This window comes from Haemorhous mexicanus, chromosome Z (assembly GCF_027477595.1).
Source record: "Haemorhous mexicanus isolate bHaeMex1 chromosome Z, bHaeMex1.pri, whole genome shotgun sequence".
In the NCBI taxonomy this organism is placed as follows: domain Eukaryota; kingdom Metazoa; phylum Chordata; class Aves; order Passeriformes; family Fringillidae; genus Haemorhous; species Haemorhous mexicanus.
The window spans coordinates 75,664,815-75,677,719 of NC_082381.1; the positions used below are offsets into that span (position 1 = coordinate 75,664,815).

A 12,905-nucleotide genomic window follows, 5' to 3' on the forward strand; every position below is an offset into this window, starting at 1 on the left:
AGGGGAAGATTCCAGGTCCAAAGATGTTTATGGGGTTTGTTTAATACAACATTCCTGTAACATAGTAACACCTGGGACTATGGCAAACTGGTTTGCATTAACTAAGTGGCAGTGGGAGCGGAACATGTACAATACCACATGATAAAACCAGAGAAAATAATTTATTGCTCCCTCATTATATGTACAAATAAGGCTGGATAACAATAAATCCATTGATTTATTCTATATTCTAGGTTTACAGCTGCCTGGACTTTCTCTAACTAGATAAAGTTTTTTGTTTCTTTACATGATAGGTAGCTCAGTTTCAGGGGGATGGATGTCAAACACAGTACACTGCCAACAAGACCAGATTTAGGTAAAAGCAGCCAAAGTCATTTTCAATCAGAAAGTTTGTGAGGGTGTGATGGGTTTGGAAAGACAGGAGACATGTAAGAGTGAGGTTGTCACATTGTCTACAGCTGGCCTTGGATCAGTGGAAGCACAAGGCTGTGTGTCACTTTTGTGTAGGATAAATACTTTGAATTTTCTCAATCATCCCAATAAAAATAAATAGCATAATAAATGTTCAGTGGTCTTTTGTCTTGTCTCTTATTAAAATAATATTTAAAAAAAGGTCTGTCTTTTGATAACTATTATGTTCAGTTTCTTCTGAGGATTTCAGGGTATATTAAACTATTTACTAGATTTAGTACTGATAATCTGTGGTAGTAGTTTAATCTCCCAGATAAATTAGCAGTAAAACACCCAAGATTGGTATCATATTGAAACATGAGTCTTATGTCAGCAACAATATAGAAATTGGTTGTATTTTTTATACATCCGTTGGAAAACATCTGTTTTTAAAACTATGTATAACTTCATCCATGCCCACGTTCTTTACTTTTTGGTTTATGCTGTATTATCTATCACTCTTCTAGATTCCATCCAATCTCCTAAAAAAGCCTGGAAAAGCATGTATGGCTTGAGGACATTCAGTAAAGACATCTGAATTCTGACCATTTGCTCTGACATAATATCCAAGGATGCCTACACCTACCCTCTTCTCTACATGCAGTTGCTGCTTCACTCCTTTCCAAAACAGTGTTCAAAAAAGTTCCAATCCTTCCTGAGCATGATGCTCTGCAACCAAGTGCAGAAGACAAAATTATGCCTGAGTCTGGTTTTGCTCTCTGTTTACAATAGTGTATAATGCAGTGTTTATCAACAGGGTGTCAAATAGAATTCCAACAGCTCAGTTCATGATAATTCCTCTGAAAGAGGTTCCTTCACTGCTAAGTGTCTAAAGCAAGTGCTGTTTGTAATTTCTGCCAGACTTGCTTGCCAGTGAGTGCCTACTGTAAGCACTGGTTGAAATCTGAGCTTTTACAATGTAAAGGTAGCTGTACTGGTAAAGTCTATCAGCCAAACTCCCGTGGCTTGATTTAGCAGGTAGTAGTTGCCTATAGTCAGCAAAATCAATGTTAATTTATATATTTCTGGATCAATATAATGGGGTACGTATGCAAGGTCCATGCTAAAAATATAAAGGGGTTTCTTTGTGTAGCAGTTTGTATTAAAAGGAAATAAAGTAACATTTTGTCATTTTGTTGTTGGGCTTTTTGCTAATACAATAACGTGAAATGCACTCTTAATTGATACTGCTTTACCTGCAGAGCTTTTACATGAGGCCTAAAAAAAGGGTAGTTTAGTCTGAGTAGTTTAAAATTCCCTATGGTTTGAGGTTAATGTGCACATGGATATGTTTCTCTTGAGTGAAAAACTACTTACACTAATTACAAAAAGAGATTTTATTTCTCAAAACTGCATGAAATAATGCAGAAGGCAGATTAAATAAAAATATTGTTCATATTCTGCATTCATACCTGCAGTTTAAATCTATTATCTTATTTTCTTGGCTTCTTGTTTAACACAGTCATAAACACAGAAAGTTCACAGCAAGAAAAGGATCTCAGGAGCTCTCCAGTCCAACCTCCAGCTCAATGCAGGGTCAGTGAAGAGGACAAATATTGCTGGGCTTAACCCAGTTGGGTTTCAAAACCTTTCATGTCAGCATCTTGGGGCAACCTGCTCCACTGCTGCACTGTCCTGTGGGGCAAGAGGTTTCCTTTCTTCTCTGCTCTGAGCTCCTCAGTTCTCATTATACCCTTTGTCTTTAGGCTGATGCTCCAACTCCTGATCTGGGCATCCTGGTAGTGCTTCACTGAGTCAGTCCAGTTTGGCAATATCTCTGTGTACCATCTCATGGGCTTTTTTCCCCCAGGGCAGGATTTTGCACTTGTCCTGGCAGAATTTCTCACAGGTCCCATCAGCCTGCTTGTCCAGCCTGTCTAGGTTTTGCTGTAAAACTGCTCTGCCCTTGAGGGTATTGACCAATCCCTCCAGTTTGGTGTTATCTGCAAACTTGTCAAGAGTACACAGTACCTCCTCCAGGTCATTGATACATATATTAAACAGGACAGGTATAGATTACTGGCCCCCAGGCACAGGGACTATGAATCCACAGTTTTTAGTAATACAACACACACCTTTTTCCAATTAATCTCCATTGATCTTATCTATATGGTAATAAAAAAATGGGGAAGGTAAAAGGAGCATGTTGGTCTTTTGGAAATGAGCTAGAGAATGATTCAGATGAACATTTCCCCCTTTATGTCATGCTTTTAGAAAACTTAAGAGGAAAGAAAGTCCAGTGGCAGTGTGTGAAACTCAGTTGATGACCTTCATAGAGCATTAATCAGTCCTTTAAACATTTACTGTGTTTTCCATCAAAATATTTGGTTTTACGATAATAGCAAGTCAAAATTCTGTGCAGGGAAATGTTAATTCTTCTTTCCTTCCTTCACCTTCCTAATGTTCTTTATTCATGTAAGAAATAAGGAATAGCTGAAAGAAGAGAAGCTCTTTTTTAATCTAAATTTCCATCGTAAGTAGAATTGCAGAAAAAAGTACCATGACACACGATTGCTTGCCACAAAAAGAAACCACACTAATAAAATGCATATTCCAACCATGATCAGACTCGTACCAAGAGCTGGGAATGCACAGTGCTTGCTGTATATAAAAGTAAAAACAATATTTAATAGCAGGTCTGTTCTCAGCCTCTGAATATGTGGAAAAATTTAGTTTGTGGGTTGTCTGGGTTACTTCCTTTAAAGCTACAGAGCAAAGCTCCCCCAAATACTTTGTGTGAAAGCAGAATAATTACCTAACCAATAAATATCTGTGGAAACAGAGAATTTTCTCTTAGGAACTAACTTCCAATGAATCAATGTGAACATGCATGCAGGATAAGAAGGCACAGGCAAAGCAAGAAAGGAAAAAAATGAAGAAATACTCTGCCACTGCCTGAGGTCTCTTGCTCTATCTTTCTGTTGTTTCTAAGTCATCCATCATGTCATTACCTACAGCTAATAGAAAACAAAGACCTATCTGGGCATGTAATGAATACAATGACTTTCTGGTTCACTGGGAAAGGTGTATATTGTGGTATTTTCCTTGCTTTTTTTCTGAAGAAGGGAGATGGAGGACTGTAGAGATGAAGGTTTTGATTCAACTGATATATTCACTGATCTTTTTTAGTGCAAGAAATATCACAGCTGGTCCTTTTTCCAGCACTACCCAGGTTATCCTGCATCCTAGATATTACATTAGCCAGAAGAACTTCTCCAAATGAACAGTGAAAAACATCAATCAATTTTATAGCATGCAAATATATATATATATATATATTTTTATGTGAGTGGGTGTGTTTGTGTGTATTATTTTATGAATGTGTTGTTACTGCTCTATAAATCTTAACTGAATCCCATCCTTAGTCTATCAAGTGTTTATTGAAGACTGTGACTAGGCACATATTGCAAAGCTGGACTCCAGAGCCTGAGACCACTTTCTGCACCTATTTGTCCATATTACCCTCCATTTCCTTCTGCCAATGAACAAGTTTGGGGGTCTGCTAGACCTTCTGCCTAAAGTGCTTTCGTCTAAGTGTCCCAAAAGTTTAGACACTTCAAACAAGGCTTTGTTACTTTCCTGCGTTTGAATTCCTAAATTGTAATATGTTAAATATGTTAGAGACCTAACCAATTCACATCTCCAAGTATTTTATGATTAATTGATCAGAGCACATATTCATTGTCTACCCATGTTTCATGAGCATTTTTCTGTAACTTTTGCTACATGTTCCTGCTCTCCACATCAAGTTCTTTTGTCTCTCAGATTAAGGTGGAAAGGAGAACACCAAAGTTGGAACAGACACCATGCTTGATTATTTGTGTACTTAAATTCACTTTATGCTTTAACAGTAGTGCTACCATGCAAAATACAACAGACAAGAATTTGGTCAAAGTCACAGAGCATAAAGGATGATTCTTAAATTTCTTGGGCTAGTCAAAGAATGTGAACAAAGTCAGCCAGTAATTTTGTTTGTTGTTTTCATAAGTCTGCTAGTTCTAGGAACAGCAGCATCCTTTAATTTATGATTCAGCTTAAGGTCTCTAGTTGACAGATCTTAAGCGTTTGTGACAATAAGGGATTTGGGATGGACAGACTGATCAAATACGTGCTGTTGCCATCTCTACATAATGGGTGTGCTTCTGTCCAGGACAACATTAACCATTATCTGGAGAGCTTGGGTTTTTACAACAAATCACCATTTTGAGAAAATTGTAATATCAGTAATGGAAAATCCTGACTTACATTATTTTGTCATTCAAATACTCACAGGGAAGTTTTTCTCAAGGTAGAATATTTGTATGTGCATGGAAGTCCCTAAGAAGATGGAAGGTAGCGCTTTGACTCTTCAGAAAGACTGTGTTTGTTCACATACTTCTCAGTTCTACTCTGTATCATCCATCTAATCAGGTGTAAAATCAGACCCATAAGTCTGCAGTTACCTGGTTTCCCTGTTATAGAGTCTTTTATGCAGATGTGATTACACTGGTAATTCTCCCGTGAGTAACCTTAATGCAGCCATAACCACCTTACAGTCAAAATACAGATCTCTGGACCCTTTTGGTCTATCATGACAAGTTCTTCTCCTGCCTGAGGTCCTCCCAGTATTTTGGCTGTCCATCCACACAATCTGTGGTCCCCCAGCCCTCAATCACTGCCTGGGTGAAATTTCTGCGTATGATTATTTCAAACTCTTCATCCTGCATGCTTGTACTTTGATGATGACAGTGCTCATAACTGTACTGATGGACACAGAAATGGCCTCAAGAGTCATCCAGTTTGGAGTGTGTCCCGTTTCTTTCTGGTTAATGGAGTTGCATGACAATATTTTACCTCGGATGGTAGCCATAAGATGCATACCGTATACATTGGGGAGGCCAAAGAGCAGGGGTCCTGAGAACTGTGGTGTTCTTATACAACTCCTGAGCTCCATCATGGGATCTGGGGCAAGCTAAATATAAAGCTGGGTTCCAGGAAAATAGGTGGCTTCACTCTGATCAGGATCTGAAGACTACTTCCTTTCATCAGTGGAGACTCAAATTGAGCAGTAGCTCCTACGCTAGTACAGCCCACCTGCTCATCATGGACTTAACATGTTTGACATGTCAGCTGAAAGCTATGAGTTAGCTACTCATAGTGCAGTTCATTCCTGTATCACAAAGCAGGATTTACTTTCATTTCCTAATTCTTGGTATTTTCTTGACTAGCTTTCTAAATATCTCAGTGCAAAAGAACCCCTTACTTACTAAAGCTACCTGTGTCAGATATTCACACATTACTAGAATGCTTTCCATAATGCCTACCTCTTATTATTTTGTTAAAATTTAAATTCAAGAAGTCTTCTATCCACATTGAAAATGGTGATCAGATTATTCTCTTCTGTGTTTGAAAATAATTGCCATGTACTCTAGAGTTTTTTCTTTGTCCTAGGCCAAAGGGTCTCTATTTTTAAAATCTTTCATCATGGATCACATTCTCTTTGCTTCTTATCATGTGCAGTTTTGGGCTTTCTCCAGTTGTTTCATGTCTCTCCCGAAGTATAATGCCCCAAAGGGACCAAGTTCTCTGCATGACGTCCTAACAGTGCTCAGAAGAGAGAGGCTTGAAGGCTATACTGCTATTTATAAATCAGAGCATTAAATTTGATTATTTCCACCTAAGTGCAGTACATCATGTAGAATTTAATCCATTTTCATTCCACCACTGCAATTTCTCAAGATAATTCTGAAATTGAATTGTGTCTTTCAATGCATTCATGTTTGTACTTCTTTTCAACTTTGTCACATCTGCAAACTTATTAAGACTGTTATCCAGATTGTTATAAAAACTTTGAATAAAGTCAGAACAAAGAAAGGTCCTGTACTTCTGTGAAATGAGATTATAAAAATAAAGAAAAGGGTCTAAAATTATATACATTACCAAATTAGATTGTATGCTATTACTTTTCATTTAAAGCATTTGCAAAGAGTTTACTTAATTCTAGATATGCTTTGGATTTGTTTCTGGGTTGTTTTTTTTTTCTGAATTGCAGTTAGATTGATTAGTTTAATATTTCCAGCCTCCTCTTCATCTGCTTTCTCCCCTCTTATTATATAAGGCAGCTGTTATTTTTTGTCCTTTCTCAGACATATCTTTTGGCCATTTTTGACAGATTCTCAACTAATTGCTAATCTGAAGAATTCACCTGATTCTTAAAATATCCCAGGGCAAAGTCTCTCTGGTCTGGCTGACTTGAGAACATTCCATAAGGCTCTCCTGATGCTGTTTTAAATTGAATACTTAACTTCTTCTCATGAATGATAATTATGCTAGTGAAGTGTCTCCAGCTTTTTTTTGTCACATGCAAAAAAAGGTTTTAAATATTCCAGTCTTCTTGGGATCATCTCTTGTGTCATTGTCTTGCCTCTAGTCTCACAAATAGTCAGGAAAAACAATAATAATTTTATTTTCTCTTTGTTATTTGTAATGCTTGTTGCCTTTTGAAGTGTCTTCTAGCTCTGTGTTTGGTTTATGCCTTAGTCTTCTGATTAGATCATACTGTTACTTTATATGTTTAAGAATTTGATCTGATTTCCACTTTTCAGATGGAACTTTGTGAGTCTGAGATCAAGTAAAAGCTCCTGGCTTACCTAAACTAATCTCTCTCTCAATACTTTTCCTTTCTGATAAGTATAGCTTATGTTTTCTGCTAAAGCTTAATTACTTTTTTCTTTGACTTTTTATTGACTTGAATTGGTGGAAGTTGTCTGCTTCAAGTCCATGATTGTCTACTTTTTCTCTATTTTCCTTCCTGAGAATATATATTCTATAATTTCAGTCACTGTCTCTGAGTCACCTTTCATCATTCTTTTCTCAAATAGCTACTTTTCACTGGTACTTTTCACTGGTACAGAAGCACATCCAGAAGAGCCTCTCCTCTCTCTGTTTTTAACACAGAAATAGAGGTGGCCAACAATGCTTTTCAGTATAGAGCTTGTTAATTGATCTATGTCCTGATGTTTCCTTTCCTACCCATTCTTTGGATAGTTAAGCTCTCCTGTGACTCTGCTTCTGTGCATTGGGTGTTAAATGATTTGTCATTTGTTCATGAAAAAGGCTTCCACTACATATTCTCTGTTCATTCTCTGTTTTGTGATTTAGTTTACTGAGAGCTGCAGCCAAGTCCTCCTCTTCTTTCACCATCATCCACAAGCTTTTGGTGAGTCCAGCTTTCTCATTTGTCTGGAGTTCAGCATGAGTGGAGGGCTATGTCTTTTAATGTTAGATTGCCCTACTACATGGTTATCTTACTCGTAACTCTGTTCACTAGTAAGGTCTTTTTTCTGGTCATGTTTTAGGTATCCTTACTCCTCCAGTTGACTTCTTGTATCTCCTCATTATTTCAACTTGGCTTGTCATATTCCTCGCCAATGCACACGATTTTTTAAATTACTGTTCACATACAAGCAGTCATAAAGAGTGAACACATGGTATGTAAAATTAAATCCAAGCATGTAGATTTTCCCCTGTTCTTTTTCTTCAAAGATTTTTACAGTATTCTTATGTTACTGACTATCAGAAAGACCAAACAGACAAACAGAGAAAAGAGGTCTTTTATAAAAATTCTAAGTTATATTGCGCTTTTATTTTTCATTGTTTACTTGAGTCTAGTGGAGTTTAGATAGCAGCCTTGAAGTCATTTGTAATTGTAATATTTAAATGGCAGTAACATTTACCTAATGTTGGTTTGTTGTTTTTAATCACAATTCTAGCCCTGAAGTGGAGCACCAACAGTGTGTGTCCTTTCCAGTTGCCTTTGACTGTACTTGATAACATTCCATCCATCCTGACGTTTGTAAACAGATACTTGGATATCCAGCCAGCCCAAACCTCTGACACAGGCTATGGCTAGAAATAGCCTATGCAGAAATAATCCCATAAAATAGTTGACACAGCCAAGAGGAGGTCCCTGTTATGTTGAGAGTTGTGCTACTTGCTGTTTAACAAGAACACTAATGACTTCAACTCCAGAAGTTGTGCTCTAGTAAGAAACTGTCACAAAACTTCTGTTTCCCATTTTCATAAATTCCATCTTCCACTTTTGGAATTTTGAATTAGTAGTTTTCAGCTGTAACTCCTAGTGCAGACATTGGCCTGACATGTTGAGGAGGCGAGCAGCCGCGGCTGTGGACTCGGGTTTGAAGGTCTGTTTGCCTCTGACCTCACTCTCAGATCAATCCATGCCTGGTCAAAGCTTCTCCATAAGAGAGGCACTGGAGTATTCCTGTTGCATCCTGGAAACTTAATTTAATATATGAAACAAATCATTAACTTACGCAAGGACAGGGAAATGTGAGAGAAGTTTGTAATTCTGGAGACACATCTCACTAAAAAGTATAGCTTCTGTTTCTTGTACAGCACAGACACTGTTTATGTCATCCTACAGAAGTGGCAGCCTACAGGACTGGAACCATCAAGCCCCATTCCTTTATCTACAGTGGAGGAATTGTTGGGAAGAATGGGATGGGTCAGGCAGCCAAAGATTACAATAGTAAGATAACTGTCTTTGGTATGTACGTATTTCAAAGGTCTCAACAAAATATTGTCATGACTCTATATCTAATTATGTGTTGGGACTTCCTCATTACTTTCTTCTCACACCTGATGATATTAATGAAGTTTAAAGACAGAAAGGAAGTTTTGAATAAGTGCTGAAAAGTGAAACAGAGGCATCTCCAACACATAGTATTACATAAAGAGCCTACATACATCCTGACGACTAGGAATCATGAGATACAGGTGCACACACCATTGACTCCAAACTTCTTACTCACAAGGGCAGAGAGGGAAGATGGATATTCTTCAACATATCCTCTGCAGTTTATATACAAGGGTCCACAGTTTCCAGTTCTTGTGTCATCTAAACATCTCAAACTCTCTCAGAGCCCATTTTAAGCAATGAGTCTTGAGATAGAAGTGTCAAAACTCAGCTTTTCTTTTGGTTATTAGTATTCATTGCATTTTGTGCTTAAATACATTCATGTCCAGCAAAAATCCTTTTCTTTATGTGTCAAAATTGTCCTTCACCTGAAATTACTCACTTCCTTCCCAATTTTTTCCCTTGGTATATTGATAGTTGCATTATTGCCTCTTTGCTTTGACTTTGATTTTAGAAAGCTGCTTTAGTCACCTCTCAGGTCAGAGACTGATAAAATCAACAGAGACTGATAAAGTCAATCAATCTAATAGGAATGGAAATTCACCTAATGCTTTGTACTTCATTTGCCTAATAATCCTGCTGCTGACTTGTCCTAAAAGGAGAATTTCCAGTTTAATGCGATTTTTTTAAACTACTTTTTTGTTTGCTTTGTTTTGATTTGGACCAAAACCTGAACATTTCAAAATTTCCTGTGAACTGAACTTTTATGAACATAATTCAAAAGCTGCCCACTTGAAGATCAGTAGTCACTTTAGTACTGCTACCCAAGGTCCTAAGCCTGTGACTTTGGTTTGAGTAGTGAAATACAGGTATTTGGCTGCCATATATTAGATCTGGTTGCTCTGGAGTCACAAAATCTGAAATCCACATCAGTCCTGAAATGATCCCATTGCTGACCCTAGTGTGAACAAAGTGCTCCCCTTCTGGGAAGCTCCCAGCAATCCAGCCCCACCTTGGGTTCTGCTGAGGTTTTTCAGAGACTACAAGGTCCAGATGACATCTTTTAGGGGATGAAACATTGTTCCTTGAATTTTCTGGTTTGTGTCATTAATGCTGCCTTATCTCTGTACAAAGTCCCTTGTCTGATCCATCTTTCTGCCTGCAGACCCTTCTTTAGAGCAAGCCACTGTCACTACAGTGCTGGTGATTGCTGTCAAAGAGAGGCCACTGCTACAGGGAAAGATGAGAAGCCTGGCCACCTTGAGGAGTAGGACAGGCAGTGCCAGGAACAGTACATGTACCTATCTACCTTGATCCCCTAAGCATTGCTGACAAAGCTCCATCCAGTCATCCCTTGTACTAAAGGGATCCCTCTTCTACTAAATCCTATCTTCTCTCTTTAGTGAAAGTAATTTAAATGTAACAAAAAAAGAAAACAGGACCTGGCAATGAGATTTCTTACTGGGCCCCGTACCATCCCCATCATGTAACACACTCTTTGGCATAGTTTTGGTCTGAGTCAGCAAGTCCTGAATAATGCCAGGGGAATAGCGCTGGCTGGGAACTGTTTCCAGTAGAAAGTACAGAGATGACTAAACCACTGGAGCTGGCTTCTTGCTCTTAGACAGTCCCAGCACTGTCCCAGCAGTGTCTGAACCCCTGGGCATGCAACATGGTACGCGTCAGGGGTTTGCAGCACATTTGTGCAGTTTCACACTATGAAAACACTGGTCTGGCAGACTGAAACCTGAGCCTTCACACAGTTTTAGCTACAGAAATAATAATTATACTATACAAGTGCTGGATGGGGGCCCAGAGGAAACCATGGCCAAAAGCTATGTAAGTGTGGGCATTGCCCATCAGTGACTGCTTCTGTTTCACTTAGTAGTACAGATGTAGACATGATCATCTGCCTACTTGAGCTGTCTCTTATTAATTTCCATAACTTAAAACCTAATAGCTTGAAAACAAAGGGGTTTTTGTCATACTCTACCCAAACATCTACCAGTTTTCTGTCTGTGTAACCCAACCAAAAATTCTCTTTGAGTCAATGCACTCAGATTTTAAATGGTGCTTTGTGTAAACTCCTGGGAGTTTTCCCCCCAGCTAAGGATCTCCAACCACAACTCTCCTCCCCCCATCCAGGCACAGCTGTTGGAGATCGCAGTTCAGGAATACAGAGTTGGAATAAAAATTACGAGAGCAGCAATGCTCATTGTCTCAATTGTTCCTTTCAGATGCTGCTTCATACATCAAGACTTTCTGGAGTCTCTTCTATGTAAGAGAAAAATATTAATATTTATGTACATTAATATTCTTTCTGAATCTTTGCCCTCCTTTTCAGATCCCACCTCTTTCCTTCCCTGCTTTCTGCTGCACAGCTCTGCTTCAGTTCAGGTTAATGTTTTCAGAGGCTGAAGCTCCTTATGATCATTCCCAGAACACTTTTGTAACTGAACTATAAAATGCAAATATTTTCTGAAGGAAGGCTGTGTTATCTCATAACTGATGCTGTTTTTTGCCTCTGCATCCATGATTGCAGTACCTTGGACTCAAAGGCTTTTCTGTTATAGGAAATCAGTTAACTCCTTCCCCCATGGTGGGGGGGAAGCTATCTTCCCTTCCCCACTCTTAGGATTTATTTATTGTCTTGAAAGTTTTTTGTATATACCTGATTGAAATATCCATCTGAATAAGTATGTTAGAAAATATTTGTTACAAACAAATAAACAGGGAAAATATTTGTTACAAACAAAAGTTTAATGCTATTCTGAATTGACTTGTTATTTTACATCGTTAAAATAAAATCTGTAAATCCTTAGTGCTAGAAGATAGTTACTGTTCTGAACTCTGCAGTTTAAAATATTGGCTGTTCCTTGTCTGCTGAATTCAGATAAGGGCCACACCACAGGGCCAGGCCCTTCACATACTCATGAGAGCTTTGCTATCCACAGCGGCTGCAGCAACAAATGCAGCACCTGAGTCCAGGCAGAAGAGCCACTACACAGAGGTATTACACTGAGCACTGAGACATTTACTTCATGAGATAAATAATCAGATGGGTCCTTGCTTGCCAATATATGAGCTCCCATTCCACACCCTACAGGGTCTGGTCTGAGAGAACCAGCTCCAAGAATGTGCTTGGTGTTTGATAATCATAGCAGGGCTCAGAGCTGTAGTGAGCTCTGAAATCACAGGGCTATGGGACTAGAGGGAAAGCAAACAAAACTTTTGTGCCAGTCTCATTTGCATAATATCTCTCAAGTCTTCAAGTCAATTTTTAAATTAAATTTTCAAACAAAAGAACCAAATTAAAAAATATACACAATCTTTTATATAGCAGTATAATCCCCATCTGTCCCCACTGAGTGGTGATCATCACACTTTTTTTTCCCAGCAAAATGAAGACCATGATTGTTACCATGATAATTGTTACAAAACTAAAATTTGAGTCCAATGAAAAAATTTGTCATTAAACCAGACAAAAAAGCAACATTGGTGTTAAACTGTATTTTCATTAATACCAGAATGAGCTAATAAATGCTATTAGTTACAGTTTTGCTTCTTATTTTCTTTTGCCATTTTATTCCTAGACCTTGTGGTTCTGTTAAAATAGGAAAAATAAGCATCTGTACTGTCCTGGGTCACAGACTGAAATGGCCTCTTTCAAAGCATATCAAGTCAACAAAACTGGAAAAACAGGTCTAAAACAAAATCCAATGCTAACAAAATAAGCCTGAAGTGTACTCACTTGATAATTTTTTACCTAATTACACTTGATTGCAACAGATGAGAATTACTTGGTTTTTACTGATAG

At 38.1% G+C, this 12,905-nt stretch overlaps 1 protein-coding gene across 2 annotated transcripts in view; it reads right to left on the minus strand.

Moving 5' to 3' along the window:
• GHR (growth hormone receptor) overlaps nucleotides 1-12,905 on the minus strand; it is a 150,134-nt gene that overhangs the window by 120,484 nt on the left and 16,745 nt on the right. The gene's annotated exons all lie outside the window — the stretch shown is intronic.